We start from the raw sequence: 24,007 nt of genomic DNA on the forward strand, positions 1-24,007 counted from the left end.
GGACTAGAAGAGCTCAGCCCAGCATGACAGGATGTGGGACTGAGGAAAAACTAGGTTTGAGGCAGAGATCAGGTTACCTACCATACCCTGTGCTCCCTGCCTAGTTGATGGAGGGACTGGTCCTCATTTGTCATTTCTTTGGGGGCTCCTCCCAGCCCAGGCTCTAGCTCCCTCCCTCTTCCCAACAGCCTAGATTTCATTTCAGCTCCAGAGCACACCCTCTCTTTCTCCCTGACTGCAGGGCTGGGAATCTAGCTGGGTGGAGGTTGGCTCCCCTCCCTGGGGAAGGAGGAAGTGAGGGGAGCTGTGAAGGTGTGATGAACTGCAGGTGTGATGAACTGCTCCTTCATGTGTGTTGGTACTCATGAGGGACACATGTTAACCCTGGGAAGCTGACTTCCCCTGAAGTTTGGGAAATACTCACTCTTCAGTTGACACTTCTTCCTCAACTTTAAAGCCAGAACTGAGAGAACTCTGTGCCCCAGGATCCCCAGCCAACACCCCTAAAATAAATCTTTAGCCTAGCTAGGGAGTGTGGAGGGTACATTCCTTCACACACTCGCATGAAGGAACACACGAACACACAAGGGCTGGACCCTTCCCGTTCTCCCCTACCCCATGCCCCAGGCAGTTTCCAAGGACTTTCGAGGGCAGTGTCCAACCTCCGCAGAACAGTGGCAGCCCCCAAGGGTCACACCGCGCCCTTATTCCCTCCACTCCACCTTCCGGGCCTGGGAGAACTCCCAGCGCATCCCCAGCACCCCAGGCCAGGTCCGCGCTGGGCCGTCTAGCTTGGGGCTAGCCAGGGCGTCTGGGCTGGGTTCCCTCGCCTAGGGAGATCAAGGCCGCTCCCTTGTTCCGCAGGGGAGGCTAGGGGAAACCCGGAGGGAAGGGAAAGGGCTCCCATCAGGGCCTCAGCAGGAGAGAGCCCCTGCCAGGCCGCTCCTGGGGCCCCTCGCTGCAGTCCGGGGAGGAGCCGAGCAGGCCCGACCCCAGCACAGCCCGGATGCCGCGTCCAAGGGGAGGGAACGGGCCAAAACCCCTCGCTGACCCGCCCGAGCTCCCAGCGAGTGGAGAGGAGGAAAGTGTTCTCCCGGGAACTGGTACGCCCTTCTCCCCCTGTCCGGACCCCTGTACCTTCCGCTCCGTGGCCTCGAGTTGCGTGGCGGTTGCAGGAGGCTGAGACTGACCCTAGGGGCCGGGCCCCGCCCTCTCCCTCCTTCAGTCCTTGGCTAGGCTGGCCTCTGGCCCAGCCCCAGGCGGCCAAGGGTCGCATCCGCTGCGGCTCGAAGATTGGGGGCGCCTGCCCTGGGCTGGGTGAGAGGCTGGAAGGAGAATCGCTGCGAGCTGCCAAGACTGCAGAGGAGTGGGCGGTGACCAGAGCGGGTGGGACCCTGGAGGACTCGGCCTCTGCCCCGCCTTCCAGCCCCTAGGGGCAGATGGGCGTAGAGAAAGTTGAGAAAGTTGAGAGGCGCTCAGGGTGGCGTCAGGAAAGGCCGCTGCTGCCCTCCCTCAGCCAAACAGCACCCGCTCCTGCCCCACCTGGGCGCTCTCGGGAGGCAGGACTGGGAAACCAGGGTGCCAGCGCGAGCGATGAAGTGGGACGTGGTGTGTGCAGAAGACCACTCTCTGCCACTAGAATCCTTGCGGACCTTCTGGGACCTGCAGACCCAGACCACCGTTCTGCCTCATATTCCCTTCCTTCCATTGCCTGGAATTTCCCTGAGTCCAATTCCTACCTACTTCTCCAAGGGTACTCTTGGAAGTGCTTCTGGATCCCCAACCAGGAATACAGTTCCCACTCCTATTGTATTATTGTGCCCTTAGTCACGCTTAGCCCCCGTCTGATACCGTATTTACCTACATGTAGATCTTTCTTGTAAAAATGACTGAGGAGGTGGACAAAGAAGGAGGAAATCTATCAACATTTTATTGACTTGTATATTCTAGGAACTACATAACTCAACCTTTTAAATACTTGTCACAATCCTTTCGGGGGAAGTATACCCATCTCCTTTTGCCTGTAAGGAAACTGAGATTTGAAGACACAGCTTAGCAAATGTTTGAGATTTCTGATAGCAAGAATTCATACAGTCAGTCCTGTGTGACTACAATGCTGGTGCTGTCTTCTGATGACTACTGTGCTCCTCCAGTCTTCCCTTCCCCTCGTCTAGCACAGTGTGTGTCCCATGATTGGTTTTCAAGAAATATTTGCCAAATGGATGCATGTTAGAAGTATTACAGACTTTAAAGATCTGAAGTACAGCCAACACATTTGGTAAATGAGCAAACTGAGTTCAAGAGCAGTTTGGTCCCCAGGACTCTTAATCCACTCAATAGTTCACTCAGTATGAAGTGAGAGCTATGTGCTGAAGATTGATTTATGCCTTCAAATAATTTATAGTCTAAATGAGGAATACAGATAATCTCAAGATATCTAACGCTTAGGGAACCTGACTCTATATACATTAACTATTTCAGTCCTCACAATAACCTGATGGCCTAGTAGTGTTATCTCCATTTTACTGAGAAAACAAATGGGGGCTCAGAGAGATTACAGAGTTGATTTTGGGTCTGGTCAAATGGATTCTAGAGACCTTGCTCTTAATTGCCATTCCCTATGGACAACTCTTGCAGGCGGCCATACAGGAGGCATTTGCTGTTGGGGTTGGAGAGAATGCATTAGCTGTGGGATGCTCAGCCCTGAAGAACAAATGAACTATTCAAATTAGGTTGATGTCTATATTTTAAATAACAAATTGAAGGTACTGCAGGCCTACAGAGTCATGGGAACTCCCCAGAAGACAGTGATGGTGATGGAAGATGAGGCTGGAGAAGGAAACAGAGACAGACCATAAAGGTCCTTATATGCCATGTCCAGGAGTTGACTGTGAATTTTGCTCAGGTACAGCAAGGAGCTGCTAGAGTTAGGAAACTAATATAATGAAAAAATAAGGAGATGACAGTGGGAGTGAAGATATGTGGGAAAAGGTACACACACACGGATACATAAATGTATATATTCAACAATACAGTCATGCATCATTTAATGATGGGGATATAAGAAATGCATCATTAGGCAATTTTATTGTTGTGTAAACATCATAGAGTGTACTTACACAAACTGAGAAGGCATAGCCTACTACACACCAAGGCTATATGGTGTATACCATCATAAATGCAGCTCATTGTCATCATATAGTACATGATGGTACTTAGTGATGATTAGCATGATGAAGAGGAAATTAAAGGGTTACCAACTCCAAGATTTCTAATTTGAGCAGCCAAGCTGATGCCCTTTGAGAAGATGAAGTAGGAGAAGTAACATGCTGTGGGGAAAATAGTGGATTGAGGTGTGTTGAGGTGAAGTGTCAGTGGGCTTTCACGGAAATGTTTGGGAGATGATTGATATGTATGAATCTAAAGCTCAGGAAAGATTTGGGAAGAGAGCCCAATTTGGAAGAAACATCAGCAGATGGATGAAGATACAGAAGTGTCTGAGAACACTTAGGGCAAGTGAGTGGATTGAGGAGAGGAGAGGGCAGAAAGAAGAACCTAGAAAAAAATTCATTTGGGGGGGGGGGCTTTTCTGATGTCCTTTCCACCACAGCACAGAACTTTTCCTTAACTTTTAGTTTCTAATCAAAGCAAATAAAGACACACACCTTTATCCATCGGGTTTATTTGCCAAGAGCTGTAATTCTGGGTCTAGTGGATATCCCTTTTTGGGTTAAACTGCCACTAAAGGGAGACAACTGCAGAATTTGGGCTTAGAGAGAGGTAAGCATGGAGAGGCTGGGTGGTGGTGGGAGGGATGGGCTGATCCCCTCAGAAGTAACTGCCCGGCCCTCCTAGGGGGATGACAAAGACCGAGATGTCATCCCGGGAACCCAGCTTGTTGTTAGGGAGATGCCAGCCATGGTCCTGGGGGGTGCCCCGTGCCCCCAGGACCAGAGCTTGGGCAAGAGCTGTATACTTGCCAGGAGCACATGTGCACATTCATGTATATGGGAAGATAGACATAGAGGCCCACATGGGGTCCTCAAGCATTGCTTCCCTTTGCACTTTCCTTTGCCAGTGCCACCCCCTTACCATCATGCCATGCAACCCCTACCAGCTGGGGTCATTGGGTTCTTAGGCTGACAGCACCCTGTCCACAGTGGCAGCTACCTCACAATCATTGGTGACATCCCATAGGCCATGTGTTCCCAGGACTAGCACATCGTCTGGGAAGTGCTCATACTATGTCAGGTCATATACGAGAACCTGGTGGGGAAAGAGTATAGGGAGGATTGAGGTGTGGGGTTTGCTGGACAGGAAGCTTGGGGATAAAAGGACCCTGGATGAAAGCCAGCTTGAGACCCACAGAGGAGGGAAGGTATAGTTAAGGAGGCCCCCATACAGCTCACCTCAGGGAAACAGGAGAGGAAAGGCTTGATGGGCAGGGTGGATCTGCAGACATTAAGGTTGTGGTCTCCCAATCCCCAGGTTACCCCAATAGTGGCCATCACTCGTGCCTGAGGGAAACATGGAGGGGAGACAGCTATTTAGTCCTCTGCCAGGCTCTCTGAAACCACACAGCCCTCCCACACTGCCAAATGCCAATGTCTCGGCTTGGCACAGAATCACAAGCCACCACACAGCTTTGTAGGTTCAAACAGCAATTCTTTATTCCCGATCTCACACCGCCTCCACACAGGTTCAGGGGAAATTCTCTATCTCCCCCACAATACACTGTAAGAGGGGTCCGGCAGAGCGTCGGAGGGAGAGACCACACAAGAGACTTACTCGATGCAATTGGCAAAAGGGGATTTATTGGGGATCCATTCCAGCGCGCTGGGGCCCTGTGCTCACTCAAGAAGGGAGAGCAGGCCGGAGCCCAGAGCAAAGGTCAAGCAGAGCTTAAGTACACTTTTTGGAGAGGGCGGTGGGCTTTGCATACATCAGAACAAATCATCATGAGGCGTGGGAAAATTGAACAACAACTCTGAGAAGTGATTGGCACATTCATTGGCGGGAACAGGTCGGGCGGGGGTGATTGGTCATTCCTAAGCAGGTTACACATTCAAACTGATTGGTTCGGGCCCTGTGACAAACTGCACAGGGCCCTAGGCTAAATGGCCAGTAGGGCGTTGTTTTATTTTATTTAATTTTTTTTAATATTTATTTATTTATTTATTTTTAGTTTTCAGCAGATACAACATCTTTGTTTGCATGTGGTGCTGAGGATCGAACCCGGGCTGCACGCACGCTATGCGAGTGCGCTACCGCTTGAGCCACATCCCCAGCCCGAGCTGTTTTAACTATCTCAGGAATTCCAGGTTCTGGGTGTAACAGAGGAACTTAATAATACCTAATATTTTACATTCAAGCTTTCCAGCTTAGAATCTTTACCCTTTCAACACGTCCTAAAATACATTTTTTCCACGAGAACTCAGCAGGAACTCAGGCAACAGGCACGCCCTACTCCCAGCAGCAATAATCTTCAACCTCCTACTTCCCTAAAACTCCTTTTGTCTTAAACCGGGAACACCCTAAGGAGCGGGATACTTCCTCAAACCTGATCAGCTCTAAACCCGGATCCGCCTTGGTCCTTGAGCAAGGTCACCTTACATGCAATGTCAACAGCGAAATCTATTTAACATGGGGTACGCTGGCAAGGAAATTTTGAAGCGTCATTCCTACTTGACAATGGCCCTCAGCACCACACCTACCCTCAGGTAGAACCTCCACCTCTCTAGACAAATTGTGGTGGGTCCTCCTGCCCTCTCCCACCTCTACTGTGGATCTTACCTTTTTGCCCTCCCCACAGACCAGAGGAAACCTGAGGTCCTCCAACTGGATCTTTTTGTAGGCCCTGGGGAGGGGGTGGGGTAGAGGCATCACCTAGGCATCAAAGCCCCCTCTCTTCTAGGAGCTGGACACCCGCACACAAACCCCTTAGAAGGGCCCCATCCCCCAACTCCCAGCCTGGCCCAGCCTTCAGCTTCCACCTTGCTACTGGTGAGGGACTGGTTGGGTTGCCATGGGAATGACCCAGCTCTGAGGTAAGTGTTACCAGCCAGTCATGTTCTGGTCCCAGTAGAGCATCCTCTGCCCCAGCTCCTTGGGCTGAGCTCTGCAGGGGAACTCAAGGTGGGTGAATTCACCACCCAGCAGCTCTGATTTCAGGAAGCCCTGGGGTTGAGAATGGCCAGACAGAGCAAAGGGCCAGGGGGTGTTACACTCACAGCGTACCCTAGTACAATATATAGATAATGTTAATTTTTTTCTTCTTTTGCAGTAATGGGGATTAAACTGAGGGGTGCTTTACCACTGAGCTACATTCCCAGCCCTTTTTGATTTTTATTCTGAGACAGGGTCTTGCTAATTTTTTGAGGCTGTCATTGAACTTATGCTCTTCCTGCCTCAGGCTCCCGAGTTGCAGGAATCACAGGTGTGCCACACTGTATCTGGCTAGATGATATTTATTATAGCAGACCTTTAAGTAAAGGTCCACATGCTACACCCTATTCTGATACACACATTAACTCAGTTACTCTTCAAAACCACCCATGGGGCAGGAACTATTACTGCACAGAGAGGTTAAGGAATTGTCAAAGGTCACATAATTAGCAGAGAACAACAAACCAGGATTCAGTATCCAGGCAGTCCAGTTCCAGAGTCCAGGGGCCTTTTCTGTTCCCTCCCCCCACCTCTGATTTTACTTCCTTCCTCAGCTGGGGCCACAGTGGGTGCTGCAAACCATCTCAGGCTCCTTCCTGTAGCATTATCCCCTGGGCTCAGCCCTGCACTCAAGAGCCCACACAGCCAACTTCCCAAGAAGCTCCCAGTAGGGAGTATTCTGTGTTTAGTGGTAGTGGTGGTTGTGGTGGTGGTGGTGGTGTGTGTGTGTGTGTGAGAGAGAGAGAGAGAGACAGAGAGACAGAGAGAGGGTAGGGCTGGGGGATGTTCTCAGGGACAAGAGTGCAGAGAGGCACAAGAACCAGTAAACGATGGGAGTAGGAAGTTTGGTTTCTACTTACAAGCAGCTGAAGATGCTGGCACTCAGTCTCCGGGGTAAACTCCCGGAACATTGGAATGATTTCACCATTCCGGACAACGATGGCCCTGCCCAGAGACAGAAAAGGCCTGGCTCTCCTCAGCCCCCTTCATGGATAATTCCAGAGGGACCAGGCCTTCTGCTTAGGATTCCTTACCCAGGACTCCATCTTTCCTCTCCTTGTGGATATATCAGGCCTTTCTTTATATCTATGGTCCTCCAAGCTCCTTCAATCTTTAGGATTTCTTTAAATATTTTATTTTTTTACAGTACTGGGGATTGAACCCAGGGAAGCTTTACCACTGAGATATATCCCCAGCCATTTTGATTTTATTTTGAGACCCAATTTATTATAGGGTCTCACTAAAGTTCTGAGGTTGATCTTGAGCTTGTGATCCTCCTGCCTCAGCCTCCTGAGTTTCTGGGATTACAGGCATGTGCCACCATGCCAAGTCCAATATTTGACTTTGAACCCCACCACCTCACTCTTCTATCCCCCCATCCTAGAGAGTATGTCCCCTTGTTGCCACTTTTAAAGCCCTTCTCCTTCATACCGGCTGTCACCTGCATTGGCCACATACACCTTGCCTAGCAGGTACACCACAACCAGTGCACAGCAGCCCCCTTCTACTTGGTGGCCAAGACACTCCTGCTCCCAAGCCATCTGCTCATCCTGCCAAGTGAGGAAGGGTCAAGAGAGAGGAGAGTAAAAGAAGAGGTTGTAGACACCGAGTCACCCTCCCCACTCCCATCTGCAGAAATCATCTGGCACAGCCAAACCACAACTGGAAAAATAGTGAAACACATGGGGGTAACTATCCCTTCTGCCTCCCCTCAGAACCAAACTCTGCTCTGGCTCTCAATAGCATTGTGGGTTCTCAGGGTCAGTCCCTGAGGCCACCTGACTCTCACACAGAATTGGCCAGAGTGTCTGCCTAGCCAGCCTTTGTCCTGGGCCACCCACTCACCATGAGCTGGAAGGCATTCTCAATGGCCCCTACTACCAGGCTTTCATGGGTCACTTCCTTCTGTGAGGACCAGCAGGACTGAGGACCAATCAAGTGAGTAGAATCAGAGGAACCTGGGGTCCCTGAGGTGCACGGGAGGCAGAGGGGAGGTGGTGAGTGGTCTTTTTTTTTTTTTTAAAGAGAGAGTGAGAGAGGAGAGAGAGAGAGAGAGAGAGAGAGAGAGAGAGAGAGAGAATTTTTAATATTTATTTTTTAGTTCTCGGCGGACACAACATCTTTGTTGGTATGTGGTGCTGAGGATCGAACCCAGGCCGCACGCATGCCAGGCGAGCGCGCTACCACTGAGCCACATCTCCAGCCCTGGTGAGTGGTCTTGAAGTGTTTCTACTAGGTCCTTTAGTTCCTCCCGGATGTGGCAATGCAGGAGCCGTGAGGCCATTTTGGCAGCTCCACCACTGCCATGTCCATCAAACAGGCCCCAATAATAAAAGCAGAGTCCCTGGTGGGGAAAAAGTTGAAGGTGAGTAAATCTCTGTGTGTGTGTGTGTGTGTGTGTGTGTGTGTGTAGTATAGTATAGGAAAAAGAAAAAGACTGTAGGCATCCAATAAATATTAGAGAGGTTGACATTACAGGCAAATTAGATTTATTCACTTATTCACCCAGGGCACACTATGTGTCAAAAGAAAGGAGACCCTCAAAAAAGCCAAATTCTGAGGATAAAAGATGCAAAAATCAGTATCAATAATTAATTAAATTATCCATAATACAAGAACATCTACATTTGAAGTAGAAAAGTAAACATTCATCTGACATGGCAGGAATCAATGCCACATAAGGGTTCTGTGGCAAACACAGAAAGCTAGTGAGTTAGGAGGCAGTTTTTCCCAGTCTCAGAAATAAAACCAGATGCCTGTTATCCCTCAGGACAAGTGTCTGTGACTCTGGAGGCTAAGAGAAAGGGTGAGGTCTTACTGGGCTTTGGCTAGGCTCCCTAGGGGCCCCTGTAACACCCCTCCATCCTTCCACGTACACCACTTCACAGCAAGCCTGGTTCTCATTGTGTCGGCTCTTGCCAGTGTTGATGACACTGCCAGGCCAGAGTGACCACATCAGGTTGGACACCAGAACAGGTCCTGGAATAACCCCCACCTTAGACATATACACATCCTCCCCTGTGGGCTGGCCAAGCTGAGAAAGGTCACAGCCACCTGGTATCCAGGCCAGAGAGAAAAGGAGCAGGGAGAGCTGACGAGGAATACTGTCTTGGTGGCACGCCCTACTTTATAGAAAGGTAGACAGTAGCACCTGCCTGCCTCAGATCCCCCCTTACTTGGCAAAAGAGGCTCCCTCAGGGGTTCTGCTGGAGGAGGCAAGATGAGGATAAGAAGCTTTACTTCTCTGCTCGCCAAGACCCTACATTCCACCTCCAACCTCAATCAGTTCTCCCAGTACTTTGTCCCCAGCGTTCCACAACTCATGGGCACACCCACCCTCACCCTAAAACTACCCACAAAAGTTTCTGCCTCTTTGGCAGTGAGGAAGTGCTTCAGCTCAGATCCTGAAAGAGGAATTGAAAGTAGAGTAAGAGTATAGGCCCACCTGGACTGGGAAGGAGCCACTTAACCACAAACTTCTCCCTTGTAGGAAGTTAAAACAGGTGGTGGTGGGGACATGAGAACACCAGCCACCTTTCTCAGCCATCTCAGTGTCCCCATCTCCCTCAGGGTTAGGTTTTCTGGTAGATGCATTAAAAAAATCCATGTAGCCTAGGAGCATGCCCGCCGTCCTGATCAAGGGGTCTGTTTCCTTTATCAGCTGCACCAATAGGTCTACCCAGAGAACGCAGTCCAAAGGGTACCCTCCCACTGCAGTAGGCTGCCCCGTCCCCCACCCTGGGAGGCCAGCGGCCTTCTGGTGTTTGGCTATTTCTGGGTGTGGAAGGGGAGGGGAAAGGTAAGAGGGACAGGGAACTGGGGCTCTAGGGCTGGAAGCTGCTGATAGTCTTTCCAACCCCTATCCCCTGGTTAGAAGGAACTCCGCTCCTTTTTGAACAACCGCCCTCACCCCGAAGTTTCTTAGCCTTTAACCTGCAGAGCTGCGATTAGGACCTGGCCAACTCATCCTTGGCAGAGCCCCCCCACCCCCTCAGCTCTGGGTAAAAACGGGGTTTTGAGGGGAGAGAGTGAGGGTTATCAACAAGTTACAAGGTCCTGAGGAAGGTGATTCAGGCTGCACCCGATTGAAGAGAGGGCCCGGAGCGAGTGGTGCCCAAAGCTCAGAGGATAGCAAAGGTCCCGGGAAAGGGGGGTTCATGGCTCCTAGCGCCGCACAGGGGGTGCATCCCTTTAGCGGGGATGCAGAGTTGGGGAGAAGTGGTAGTCCCATCCAGGTTTGGGTGCCCTGGGAGGGCGTTCAATCAGTGTAGCCAGTGCTCCAGGGCAGGCGGCGGCCCCTGTCCGGAGGGCTTTGCACAGCCCAGCCCGCGTGGTCCTCGGCATGTCACAGCCCCCTGGGACTCAGCTGCAGAAAGGTCGGTCTGGAGAAGCTCGCTGGAGCCTCTACGGTCTTCGCTGACGCCCAGCTCTCGCTCCCTGGCCTCGCTGGAGGGCTCTTGGGCGTTTCTGTAGCAGCGGCAAGTGGTGCAGAGGTCATGCTGGGCAGGTCTGGGGATTTGGTGCGCGGAGGTGAAGCACCCCTGGAGTAGAGAGAACCAGTTTTAGCCTGCTGCTTCTTGGCCCCGCCCTCGGCTGTGGCCCCGCCTCTCTCAGGCCCTGACCCTAGGGCTCAGCGTGGGTGGTGCTTACCCCTGTTGGTCCTTTGAGGCCATTGGCTCCCTGCCTGGTTGGGACTGTGCGGGGCAGAACTTCCCCTAGCTCTAGGCCACCCCGGAAGTGCCCCACTGGCTCCCAATCTCTTCTCCACCTCATTCTGTCTTCGTCCAGCCGCAATTTCTCAGAGGGAGATGGGTTTGTTGTGGGAAAGGTCTGAGAGAAGGAAATTTTACTTCAGTCCTGCTGTAGGAGAGACATCAAATAGACCTTCCCTATTGTGACGAGGGTGGGGGAGGCGGTCTCCCAGCTTCTGGTTCAGGGTGGTCAGGCTGCCTTCAGGGCAATGAAGCTGATGACCTCAGATCCAAACAGCCGCTTCAGGGATGCTGGGTGTGAAACAGCTGGTGTGACAACACCTCTGGAGCTACTGGAGTGAGAGTGAGAGCAGTGAGCTGGTGCAGAGTGGAGGCAATGGTAACCATGCAGGTCACAGCTGATCACCTTGGATCAGAGAGCCGGGGTAAATTCCTGGGCTCTTGATGGTACTGTTAGCTCTGAAGGCCACTTCCACATGTGGGAGAGCGGTTGCCATTCCTACCCCACTTACTTTCTCAGAACCTTCCCCTTACACTCAGATTCAGACGTCTCATCAGTTAATAAGGATAACAACGTAATATAATAAATAAATACCATTTATAGAAGACCTACTGGGCAGTAGGCCTTTTACAAAGCGCACTCTATACACCAATTTATCACTCCCATTTTACAAATGAGACGGGACTGGATGTACCTGTCATTTAATATGGCATGCCAGAAGAGATCATACGGCCATTGAGAGATTCATAACCACGTCAGTCTCCTGATACCAAAACCAGGTTCTGACTTGAGGATCAAGTTGATTTCTCTGAATCAGGGAGGGAGAGTTAGGGAGAAGATGACAGCAGTTAGAGGGATGAGGTTCCTCCTTTGCCTTCCTCCTCTTTGCGCAGAGGCTGGGAAGTCCTGGAATGCTGGGCAAGTTCTCTGCAGCCAGGGGGAGACAGAGGCCAGGTTAAACTCCTGCCTGGACTGATTAAAAGCCCACTTGCTCCAGGACTGAAACTAGACCAAGTACCAGGTGGGATGCTTATTCTTTCTTATTCTTTCTTTCAGGGAAGGTGGTACTGACCTGACCTGGGAAGAGCTCTATTCCTACATACGGTATCAGGGAATAGATCATTTTAGGTCCCAGGTACACCCACCCAACACACAGTTCAAATGAGGTCAAGGTCTCTGTGCCCTAATGCAAGTTGGGCTAGCCATCACAGGACACTGGAATCAAGTTCATTATAGAGACCCTACCTCTGAGCTCTGTCCACTGAGTGCTTCCTGAAAATAGTATACTCTGTCCCCCAGGCTAAACTGTGCTCCCAGAAGGGGTGGCTTTCCTGGCCTACAATAGTCACTGAGGTGTATGGATTTGCTGTAATTATGCCCGAGATTTGGGCAGAAAGCCAGATCAAATGAAGTCACAAGAGGGAGAAAACATCAGACCCCACAGAGCAGCAAAGACAGGGACAAAGAAAACGCTGCTGCTTGTTATGGGTGTTCCCCTCCTGTTTGAGGAAAAATGGGAATCAGCTCTCTGATAAATGACATAACATCACTGCCAGGTCAAAGACTGAAGAAAAATATGACTACTAGCTATTTTTATTATTCAATGTTCCTGGGACAGTTTACTTATCACTTCTCACTGTCACACAGCTCCTTATTCCCTGCTCTTCCCAGCATCTATGGAGTGGCTGCAAAAATAGGCCACAGAGCTAGGGCCTGGAGACCCCTTGCTTCTGTACCAGATAATCCTCAGGGAAGTTGGCAGGGTCTGTGGGCTGTTGCACAGCACTCCAGCCTACCCAGACCCTAAGACTTTCATCTCCCTGAGCGACCCACCCATCCTGACATGATCGCACCTCCTCCATCCTCAGACTGTCCCAGACCTGGTAATGCAATCATCGCCCTTACCCATCCTAAGGTGGCAGAAGGTGAGAGGAGAAAGGTAGCAGGCTGGAAAGAAGCAAATCTGGGATATTTTCCTTAGTTCAGACTGATAATGTCTAGCCATAAAGGGGGACTGTAGAGCCTCAAGGCAGGCCCCTTTTTCACAGTCCACATGCAGGGGTTCAGGGCCTATTATTTTTATTATTTGGTGTTTCAGGAATAGTTTGCTTACCATTTCTTCCTCCTTGCCTTTTCCCTCCACATTACCCCAACCCCAGAGCCCTGTTACAGTAAGAGGTATGTCCTTCATATGAAGAGAAAAACTCACAGAATCTCTTTGCCTTTATTTTCCTAGTACTTTTCACATACAAAACATAACCTTACAAATAATTTTACTATTGCCAGGCATAGTGGTGCATGCCTGTAATCCCAGTGGCTTGGAAGGAAAATGGCAAGTTGGAGGCTAGCCCCAGCAATTTAACAAGGCACTAAGCAACTTAATGAGACCCTGTATCAAAGTAAAAAAAAAATTAAAAAGGACTGGGGATGTATCTCAGTGGTAAAGCACCCCTAGGTCCAATCTCCAGTACCTAAATAAATAAATCTACAGTGGAAATTATATTAGAATTTTTTTTTTCTGATGCAGACACTGGGTCCCAGAATTTGGTTCCCAAGTTGAGACGCACACCCATCATCCATAGGGACCATTCACCAGGCTATTATAGCCTTCCTGCCTGTCACTAAGGGTACCATTTCTGAGGTAGAAATATTGCCTTCCAGATATCAATCTAGGAGAGGACTGCTGAAAAGAACTTTGTAGCTGGGTCTAATGGTGATTGTTTGTAATCCTGTTGATTCCAGAGACTGAGGCAGGACGATCACAAGTTTGAGGCCAGCCCTCATCTATACACCCTACTGTCATGTATATCTAAAAACAAATCATATATATATAAATATATATATATATATATATATATATATATATATATATACACACACACACACACACATACACATACATATATATCCCCTTCAAAAAAAGACCTCCTTTCAAAATAAAAAGGACCAGGGATGTAACTCCAGTAGAGGGCCCCTTGATCAAGCCCTTGTAGAAGGAGGACAGGGAACAACTTTGTGCAACTGTGGGAATGTTCTATATCTGCTTTGCCCAATACACTTGTCCCTAGTTTCTTGTGGCTACTGGACACTTTAAATAGCGTTTTAGTGCTAAGTAAAATTTTAATGAGTTTTAGATTTAAATTTAAATAAAATGTGGCTAGCGACTACCCCACTGGACAATGCAGTTCTGGAATCTTCAAAACTCAAGACACCTTGCAGGTCCGGGCAATGACTCCTCACTTCCAGCACCCCACTGCCACCTCCACCCCACCGCCGCCCTTCACCTCCGACCATCACCTCCTTCCCTTGAGCCACAGAACTAGGCGTCAGGAGGCCTGCATGTTTGGGAGGACTTCCTCGGGGTTACCTATCTGACCATAGGGGCCAGTAGTTCTTCCCTCCCTCCTCCTGTCTTGAGTCGCCAGGGGCCGCTGCGGGCCGGCTGCGACCGCCAGCCCGCCCATCGCCCTGCGCTGTCCTGAAGGAAGCAGTGGTGCTGGCTCAGGGTGGAGGAGTGGGGCAGCACCGGCGCCAAGGCTGCAGCGGCCGCAGCACGCTCCCCAGCCTTCCGACGGGAGGATCGGAGAGGGTCCGACTGATCAGAGCCGGGCCCAGGGGTCTCATCACTGCCGCGTCGGTGATGCGAGTTTGGCCAGAGCCCTGCTGTCCTGGGGGCACAGCAACTTGGTGAGGGACGCAGACAGAGCCCTGGACTGGAGGGCATTCAACCTGGCCGCACCCAACAGTAGTCTGCTCTCTGAGTCTTGGTCCCAGGTTCAGAGGCAGTGCGGACCTCAGGCCAGCAGGTTGAACAGTGGTCACCTCTGTAGGGCAGGTAGGTCCCTGTGAGAGTGCTCAGAATTTTTGAGGACTGAATGGACACTGGAGTTGTGTGAGGGTAGGTTGGGGAAGGTTGGAGGTTCTTGTGGTTCACGTCTTCAACTCCTTGTTGGTGTGCGTGCTGCTCACTCAGTCTCACTATAGCATGGGTTGGAGCAGGGGGGAAACAGGCTGGGAAACTGAGGTAGAGCATAGAAGTTGAAAAAACATTCCCAGAAGCTTTCTGCAGCTTCCTCTAGCCCCAATCCTCTCCCCTCCCCCAGGTCTTTTGAGTCTTGGGGTTCATAAGAGAGACCAGGTGAGTGGGATTGAAGGGTCTGTAAGCTCAGAAACAAGATCACTTGAGACAGGCTAAGCATGTAGCTCAGTAGTAGAGCCCTTGTCTAGCATTCCTGAGGCCCTGGGTTCAATCCCCAGCACCCCTCACCTGGGAGAAACTGCATTTCTAATAGTTGAAATGATGTTTCCTGATAGGGGCGGAGAGAGGAGAGACCTATTCAGGAAAGAGATACATCCAGATAGGTGGGAGCTTAACTATCTCCAGGATATTGCCATCACTTCCTCTGAACACCTTCATTCCCCTTTGTAGGACCCTTGTTGCTGGGAGCTAGGAGGGAGGGTTCTCTTCCTTCCAGGGCCTCACCATCCTGCGTTTCACTTCTGCCTCCTTAGGAGGCTGAAAAAGGAGGAGTACTTAGGAGAAGGTGTTGGGGAGCTGTGGCCTGCAGTTCAGAGACCTGCTGAATCCCCATTCTGGCTCTGTGAGGTGAAAGAGGGTGACAGTGGCAGAACTGAGCCAGCTGTATGTAATTCCAGGAAGCAAGTGCCATGGGACATTGGTGGTAGAGGCAAAGAGGATTCAGGGCTCGGGAATCCTCCCCAGAGGTCTATCCCAGCAGGAATCTATCTGGCAGATTCTGATTAGAACCCTCCCCTGATCCTCAGCTCTGTCCCAAATCAGAGAGATGACAGTGCTGATTCTTAGACCCCTCCCACCACTGCTTCACTCCTGTGACATTGAAGCTCCCTGGCCACTGGTCCCAGGCTCATCCTGACTCTGTAAGGGCCATTCCCAATCCAGAAGAAGAGACTCTGCTTCTGCCTAGAACAGCTTCAAAACTGGACTCCGCCCAGCCCACCCCCTTGCCTTCTCCCAACCAGACCAGGACCCGGGTTCCCTCTGGACCTCACAACTCACTGAAATCTTTCCTACTTGTCCAGGTGGAGTGAGTCTGAGACCAGCAGATGAGCAGACTGAATCGAAAAGATCCTAGCAAAAGGTAAGTGAAGAAACGGTTGAATATTTGAAGTGTGAGGGGTGGGCAGACATCGGGCATTTTATTCTAATATGGCAGCAGGTTCCTGGCATTTGGTTGATCCCTAATACTCTCAGAATTGTGCTGGCACTTGAGGGAGGTCAGCAGTGACCCAAGGGGCTAGGTGAGCAACAGAGGTAGTGACCCAGGTCTATCCCTGAGCTTGAGACTCTGATGCCTTCTGAGACTGATTTTGCCCCCATCTGTGGCTGGGCAGCTCCCAGCCTTTGTGTACCTCCTCAGCAACATAAGGAGGCTTTAAGCAATTTAGCAAGACCCTTTCTCAAATCAAACAAACAAACGATAAATAAATAAATATAAAAAGGGTGGGGCAGGGGATGTGGCTCAATGGTTAAGTATCCCTGGGTCCAATCCCTGGTACAAAAAAGGAAAAAATAAATAGGGAGTAAAAAAGAAATTAGTAGAAAAATAAGTCATCTTCTTTCTCAGCCAACCACTTTTCCTTCTTAATGGCAAACAATGTTATTCCTGTTTTTTTCCATAGCTAATTTTTTGACATTTTTGTTTGGTGAGGTTTGGTTTGATTTGGTGTTTTGTATGTGTGTGTGTGTGTGTGTGTGTGTGTGTGAGTGTGTGTGTGTGTGCGCGCGCTCACTCGCGGTATTAGTGATTGTACTCAGGGCTACTCTATTGCCAGCTACTTCCTTGGCCCTTTTTATTTTTAATTATTTATTTTCTGAAATTGTCCTTTATTTTGTTGTACTAAAACTGATACAAAGTAACATTTTAGTACAGAACCTCCCAGGTTGTCAGATCCTGTATCTGCCTGCACACCACCCATCACAGCCCAATCTGCCTGCAATATAGAAAATCAACGTGTAACCAATGCCTCAAGAATGATCTATAGTTTTTCTCAGTTGTCTGAGCTAGAAAACTTGTACCTGAAAAAGAAAGGTCAGCATTGAGAACCAAAGCTTGTTTCTCTTTTGAACGCTGTGCAAGAAATCATATCCCTTTTTTAAAAATATCAGTAATGGCTAAACTACAATCTTGTTTCTAGAATTACAAAGAATAAAATCAAGTCAAAGACATCTTGGTATTAAATGAAATTTTAGGAACAGTATTAAAATATGGATCCTACACCAATGACATTGGAGCCTGGTATAGAACCTACTAGCAGGACTGCAGGACACACCATTTAAGGAATCTTCAGCCAGACTTATCTGGCCTCCGAAGTGCATGCCCTTTTTATTGTATTTTGAGACAAGCTCTCACTAAGTTGCCCTGGCTGACCTCCAACTTGCAATCCTGCCTCAGCCTCCAGAGTTGCTGAGATTTACAGGTACAGACCACCACATGTGGCTCCAGAGCTAGTTTATGCCTATTCAAGCAGCATAAATAATCCCTCTCTTTTACACATTTTATACACATCGTCCCACATGTTGCTGCTCCCTCTTAACAGTGGATTATCATTGGAGATCACTGCATGCATCATTAAATAAAGCATTTTCCATTGTGTTTCCACGGCTGTTTGGAAGAGACTGCCCAGATTCTCTTCAAAGTATTTAGCCAGTCCTTCACTGGTGACTGTTGAGGTTGTGTCCAGACTTTTTGAGTTTCCATTTGCTCATCTATGAAATAGGTAATAACTATCCTACTTTTTGGAATAGTCATGAAGGATTCAAGAACATGCCTGGATTAAGAACTGAAAAAAAAAATGGGAGTTAGCATGATTGTTCCTCCCACACCACAGCCCATTTTTTTTTTAATTTTGGGGGGATACCAGGGATTGAACTCAGGGGCACTTAACCACTGAGCCACATCCCCAGCCCTATTTAGTACTTTATTTAGAGACAGGGTCTCACTGAGTTGCTTAACACCTCGCTTTTTGCTGAGGCTGGCTCTGAACTCTGTATGCTCTTGCCTCAGACTTGCAAGCAGCTAGGATTACAAGTGTGCCACTGTGCCCAGCTCTAAGACCCCTTTTAAATGTCACTTCCTCCTCAGGTCCTCCCTTCCTGCTCCCCTGTTCTCTGTGGCATCCATCGCTTCCTACAGTGACTTTGTGCCAGGCTTTGAGCTGCTTGGGGACAAGGTGGGCATCTTACCCACCCTTGCCTCCCAGAGGGCATAGCACAGAGAAGCAACTGGGGCTGGGCACTAGGAGAGCTCCTCCTGTCTGGAGCTATTCGAGGTGGGCCCTTCTCTCCACAGGATGAGTGAAAGGGCCGTGCAGAACTGGAACTCAGGCCACTGGCTGCTGGCACTGTGCCTGACGTGGCTGTGGACCCTCCTGGCCTTTGCTTCCTCGCAGCCTCCAACTGCCACAGGTTAAGGGGAGGCAGTAGGGACTGGGAAGGAGGTTTTCCAGCACACCTGGAAAACTGGATAACACCCCACCCTGATCCACACAGCGAGCAGATCTCGGAGGCAAAGTACAATCCATAGATTTCAGGGTTCTGACTCCTTTTTTGTTCATCACCCAGGCAACTGCTCCCTTCTGCTATCCCCACCAGGAGGATGCCTGGGAAGACCCACTGTTCTCTGTCCCTTCCAGGCCAGAAGGTGTTCTGCAGGGAGAGAGGCCCTCAGGTGTGGGCTTAAGTCTAGCCTCCTGGCCTAATTCTGGGGTTTTCCTTCCAGGATGGCTGAAGCCTATATAAGTGGATGATCCTCTCCACGCACTGTAAGCCCTGGGGCCCTTGCCCTCACCCTGAGAAAGCAGGGAGGTGGGGGCGGAACTGGTGCCTGACTTCAGCTTTCTTCTTCTCAGACCCAGGGTCTGCCAAAGGATGATGAGTGCGGCTTCACTGGAGAGGAACAGGAAGATTTCATCTGCTTCTTTCTCCTCTGCCATTGGATTTTTTCTGTGTGTGATGCTGGGGATCGAACCCAGGACTTGATGCTGCTGGGCATGTGGTCCATCAGTGAGCTAAAACCAAAGCCCTGGAAATCTCTTTAAAAACCTTCCCACAGCCAGGTGTAGTGGTGCACACCTGTAATCCCAGTGACTTCTGAGGCTGAGGCAAGTTGAAGCCAGCCTCAGCAACTGAGGGAGACCCCGTCTCCCAATAAAATATAAAGGGCTGGGGGTGCGGCTCAGTGGTAGAGGGCTTCTGGGTTCAATCCCTAGTAGTTCCCACCCAACACACACAAACAAGAAAGGAAGGAAGGAAAGGCCTTCTCCCTAGCAGGTAGAAGCGGCTCAAGGACCTGCAGGTGGGTGGGAGGGGAGCAGGGCTGGAGGCCTGGGCTGGGGACCTGATCTGATGTGGCTGGCCCCATCAGTCTTTGTAAAGCAGGGCACCTGTGAGATGATCGCTTCTCACCGCTGCTGCAACAGGAACCGCATCGAGGAGCACTCCCAGACTGTAAAATGCTCCTGCTTTTCCAGCCAGGTGGCTGTCACTATGCGGGCAAAGCCCTCCTGTGTGGATGGTGAGTGAGAAGCTAGGCCCTGGTCAGTGAGACTCTGAGCAGAGAGATAAGGAGGTCTGGTTGGGCCTTGCCATCTTCTGGGGATCCAATTTCATACCTATCTCAGGGCTTTCATGATCAGAGTCTCAAATGATGGGGCACCCTCTGGGGGACAGGAGGGCAGATATGACTATCTCTCTGTCGTAGACAAGGAAAGCTCTTGTTGTGTGCTGTCCCTCACTGCCCACCGACAGATAAGTTCCCTCATACTTTAGGCTTTCTGCCACACACAGCCTTTCAGACGTGGGCTCTTCACCTACTGCTCTCTCCCCAGCCTCTTCCAAATGCTCTACTCTCAACCCTGCCTTTACATGAACACTTGTGTTCCTTCACATCCCCACTCTGGCTTCTGTTCTCACGCTTAAGTGGCATCTGAGTAACCATGCCCAGTGTGATCACATGCATGCCAGCTTGTGCCCTCCTGGTCTGTGGACCTCTGCACATGGTGCATAGTAGCTCACACACACCAAGCTGAAGATTGGTACCTCTGTGCCAATGACATGATTGCCTCAGAGACAACTTCACCTGCCTCCTTTCCCCCCCAATGTCTTTGGTGAGATGCTGGGACCTGTAGGATTAAAATTGGTAGGGCTATGTCCCCAGGCCTCAACATTTCTTCCTCTCTGGGCATCCCAGAGTAGGCAGAAGACAAGCGAAACGAAACACGGGACTCCATGTCAGGGGTGTGTGGAAATGTGTACCTCATTCACAGACCCCCCCCCCCGACTGCTGGGTGTGCTTGCAGAGAGCTTAGAGCTGCACTCCTGCCTCCTGCCCCAATAGCCTCTATAATCCTGCAGAGGTGGTGGTGACAGATGGAGCCCTGCCTGCCAGGGGAGGAGTGTAAGGTGCTCCAGGACCTGTCGGGATGGAGCTGCAGCAGTGGACACAAAGTCAAAACCCACTAAGGTATCCAGGTGGACACCTCATTCTACTCCTCTTCTTCCTCTTTCACCTGGGGCAGCCAATGGGGCACAGGAGCCCTGGGGATCCAGGATGGCATGACCCAAGTTGGTATCTGTGAACAGTGGGATACTCACTGCATCCCCAGGTGGTCCTTCCATGTACAGTCAGACTCTGAGGACTGGTGTTAGGGATCTGGATCAGAAATCCAGGAGTGTCTTTCTGGCAGATTTTTTGATGGTCCATATGCCTTGGTTTCTCTTCTTTGCCTACAGTGAGTTTGCTTCTGGAAAACATCAAGGCTATATGAACAAAGTGGGGAATTGGGGAACCATCTAGATAATTCAGGGAGGATTATCTTCTCCTACCTGAATTCCAGGTATAGTAGTCACTCTGCCTAACACTTCTCCATGGACTGTCCCCCCATTCCCACAATTCTAAACTCCTTACAGTTCATACCTCCCTTCCTCTAATCAAATTGCTCTGTCTGCTGTGACAGCACCCAAGAGGATTATTATTTTCATGGTTTGTTGCCTGTCCCATGAAACAAGGGGTAATTAAAATTTTATTAAAGTTGTTAGCAATTCTATGCGTGTCATGGTTAATTAGTTGCATCTCTTTGTCATCACCATTTGTACAGATAAGTGACACTGTGGGGCAAGCCAAGGCACTGCCTTCTACATTCTGTGCCCATCACCACATACATCAAACAGGCAAACAAACAAGAAGAGAAAGAAAGGCGGCCTCAAAAATTTTGAAGAAAGCAACCATTTCCCCAGAGCACAGAACAAATGGAGCAGGGAGTTTGACTAGTTATAGAGCATCTTATCTGTAGGCAGAGAAAGGAGACAGCCATTCTGAATATACCTATGCTTAGATGAGAGTGAGACCCACCACAGAGCTTGTGACATTTGTCACCACATTATATGTTTAGGTTTTTAGCCCATAAAACCTACACTGTGCTTGCAATTTGTACAGTGACCTGGAAGCAAATGGTGGGTAAAGTGTGCCTGATTTATGTTTGCATGGTCCACCTTGGCCACTTTCCCAGCCTGGACTGCTTCAGGAGCAAGGGACCAGAAGCAATGTGACCTGCATATCCTGGAGAGTCTCTGGCACAATGGAATGGATCCACCTTGTCTTCTCTTACCTTCCTCTATTGTTTGCTGTTTAGGTCACATGATAGCTCTTAGGGATCACAGCCTGGACAGGAGAAGCTTGATTGAGCCTTGGACTAAAGAATGGCATCCAGTCATCACCCAGAAAATTTAGAGATTCACTCACCTGGACTCATGCTCCATGTCAAATTTAGCATTACCTCTCTTGATTTTAATCAAGTCGCTAAGCAAATATGGATGGATCTCCAACCGCATATCTTAAAGACTGTGCTCTGCTAGAGACAAAGAAGTTCAAGACACAATTCCTGCCCTTAAGGAATATCCAGTTGGGCTGGGGAATTGAAGACAGATAATTTAGGTCATTGAGAGTCTATGGCACCAAGACTTCTGAACCACCTGCTTTGGGCATGGTAGGAGTTTGGGGATGAAATTTTCGAAGCTCTTTGGCTACTCCCTGGTCACAAGGCACAAAGATGAGAATTCACACTCAGCACCTTTCCATCCATTCTGATTCCCTGGATTAACTGTTAACAAGTTGAAGGAAAACTTTCTTCCCTATGCCAGGCCAGTAATCTCTCATTTGGATAGGATTGGATTGACTTGGGGAAGGAAAGCAACAACGAAGCATCTGTGGAGTCACGGCATGTTTGAGCTGTTTGTTGGGTATGGAATGCACAGGTCCTTAGAATCAGCCTCATCCAAGCACCTCAGGTTTCTGCTCATTTGCTAATTGTAACAGATAAGAAAGCTGGATGTGGTGGCTGCACACCTATAATCCCAGAAACTCTGGGACTGAGGCAGGAGGATCACAAGTTTGAGGACAGCCTGGAAAATTTAGCAAGTCCTTGTCTAAAAATAAAAAGAGCTGTGGGTGTAACTCAATGGTAGAGTACTTGCCTAGCATATGTGAGAGGTCTGGGTTTGATCCCCAGCATTACCAAGAGAGAGAGAGAGAGAGAGAGAGAGAGAGAGAGAGAGAGAGAGAGAGAGAGAGAAGAAACTGAGCCCCAGAGTGCAGAGGTTGAGATGATTATCCCATGAGCTCACAGCCTGGTCTCTCAAATCTCTAAGACTGCAGCTTTTCACTAGTATGGACATTGAGATTCCAACCTGGACCTTCCTTATTACACCTGACCCTGTAAAGCATTGGATGGACAGTAGCAACATTTTTCTTGGAACATGCTAGACACTTTGACCAAGTTTACCGTTCTCCTATCTGCAATAACCCAGAATCTTCACACACCAGGATGTAGAGTCACTTTGTCTCCACTCTGTCCTAAGCCCCCCAAACTCCAAATAAGCTCCATGATAACACAGAGGTCACTCATCCCACTTGCAGTGGGGGTGCTCTGTTGGCATCCCCATTGCCTGCTCTGACCCGTCTCTTTTGTGGTCTTTAGCCTGTGACGCTCTCAGAGGTTCTGGTTCTAGGAGAAAGTCTGGGAGGAGTGTAGGGCTGGCCAAAGTCCTGTCACTTCAAATTCACCTGCTGAGATGGTAGGCTGGAGCCTTTGTCTAGGGCTGAGGATCAGCTGGCACCATATGATAGCTTGGATGCAGCCTCTGTGATGGTGGGGATCACCAGGGCTTTAGGGTAGGGTGTCATCAGAAACAAACTGGGATGATGCCGCTTTCTGATCCTCAAGTAGGCAAATAAGATGATTTGGGACTAGTTTCAGTTCCTCCCTCTCTGCCTACCTCTTTATACAGTAGAATCAAGACTGATGTCTCCCTCACCCCACCCTAGTGTATTTTTTCTTTTTCCTTTATTTTTTGTTAATGGGGTAAACAATGGTGTCAGATTCTTGCTGGACAGTGCTCTGACAACTATAATCTCTGCATAGAGTGGGCTCTCAGGTGGGGTTGTCAGTGAGCTGATCAGAGCCATTCTTGCCTCCTTCAAGGCTGGGAAAGGACCTGGAGGAGGGAGTAAAGGTTGACATACTATTCCTGGAAAGAGTTGGAGAGTAAATATTTTAGGCTTTGCAGACCACAAAGTGGGACACCTTCTCCATCAGATTGAGGACAGCCTGTTGCACATTCTTTGTTTTTGTTGTTTGTGTCATTTGGTTTTTTTTAAAAAACTTTCAAAACTGCAAAAAACTTTAGCTCAAATACAAAAAGCAACTCTTGGCCTTTTTCAGAAGGTCACTAACCCCAGTGAACCTCTGAAGTCAGGCCACGTTTGCAGCTTGGGATGGCTTCCCAGCCTCCTGGCCTGCCCTGGGTGCCGTGGAAACCTGAACTTGAGGGCAGGGGTGGGTTTTGTTTTTCTCTGAATGCTCCTTTAGGGATGGGTAAGTTAATTATTTAGACTACAAGTGAGACAACTTTAGCAGAGTCAGGCAATAAAAGCCTGCTCTTCTGGAGGCCAGGATGTGGGCTCCTCCATTCCCTCCTCACCCTCAAGACTGTGTCTAGGAGGTAGGGACAGAGCTCCAGGCCCCTGCTCATCATAATCCAACCAGTGCCAGCCTCTGCACCAGCCAACCTCATTCTCCTACCTTCCCTGGC

The 24,007-nt window shown here is 49.6% G+C and overlaps 2 pseudogenes; one reads left to right on the forward strand and one right to left on the reverse strand.

Moving 5' to 3' along the window:
* Positions 1-3,828: 3,828 nt before the first annotated feature.
* LOC144256037 (protein phosphatase 1J-like) lies at positions 3,829-10,838 on the reverse strand (annotated as a pseudogene).
* Positions 10,839-18,210: 7,372 nt separating this feature from the next.
* On the forward strand, positions 18,211-20,380 carry LOC113178491 (chemokine-like protein TAFA-3; annotated as a pseudogene).
* The last annotated feature ends 3,627 nt before the right edge of the window (positions 20,381-24,007 follow it).

The sequence above is a fragment of the Urocitellus parryii genome, chromosome 7 (assembly GCF_045843805.1).
Source record: "Urocitellus parryii isolate mUroPar1 chromosome 7, mUroPar1.hap1, whole genome shotgun sequence".
NCBI classification, from domain to species: domain Eukaryota; kingdom Metazoa; phylum Chordata; class Mammalia; order Rodentia; family Sciuridae; genus Urocitellus; species Urocitellus parryii.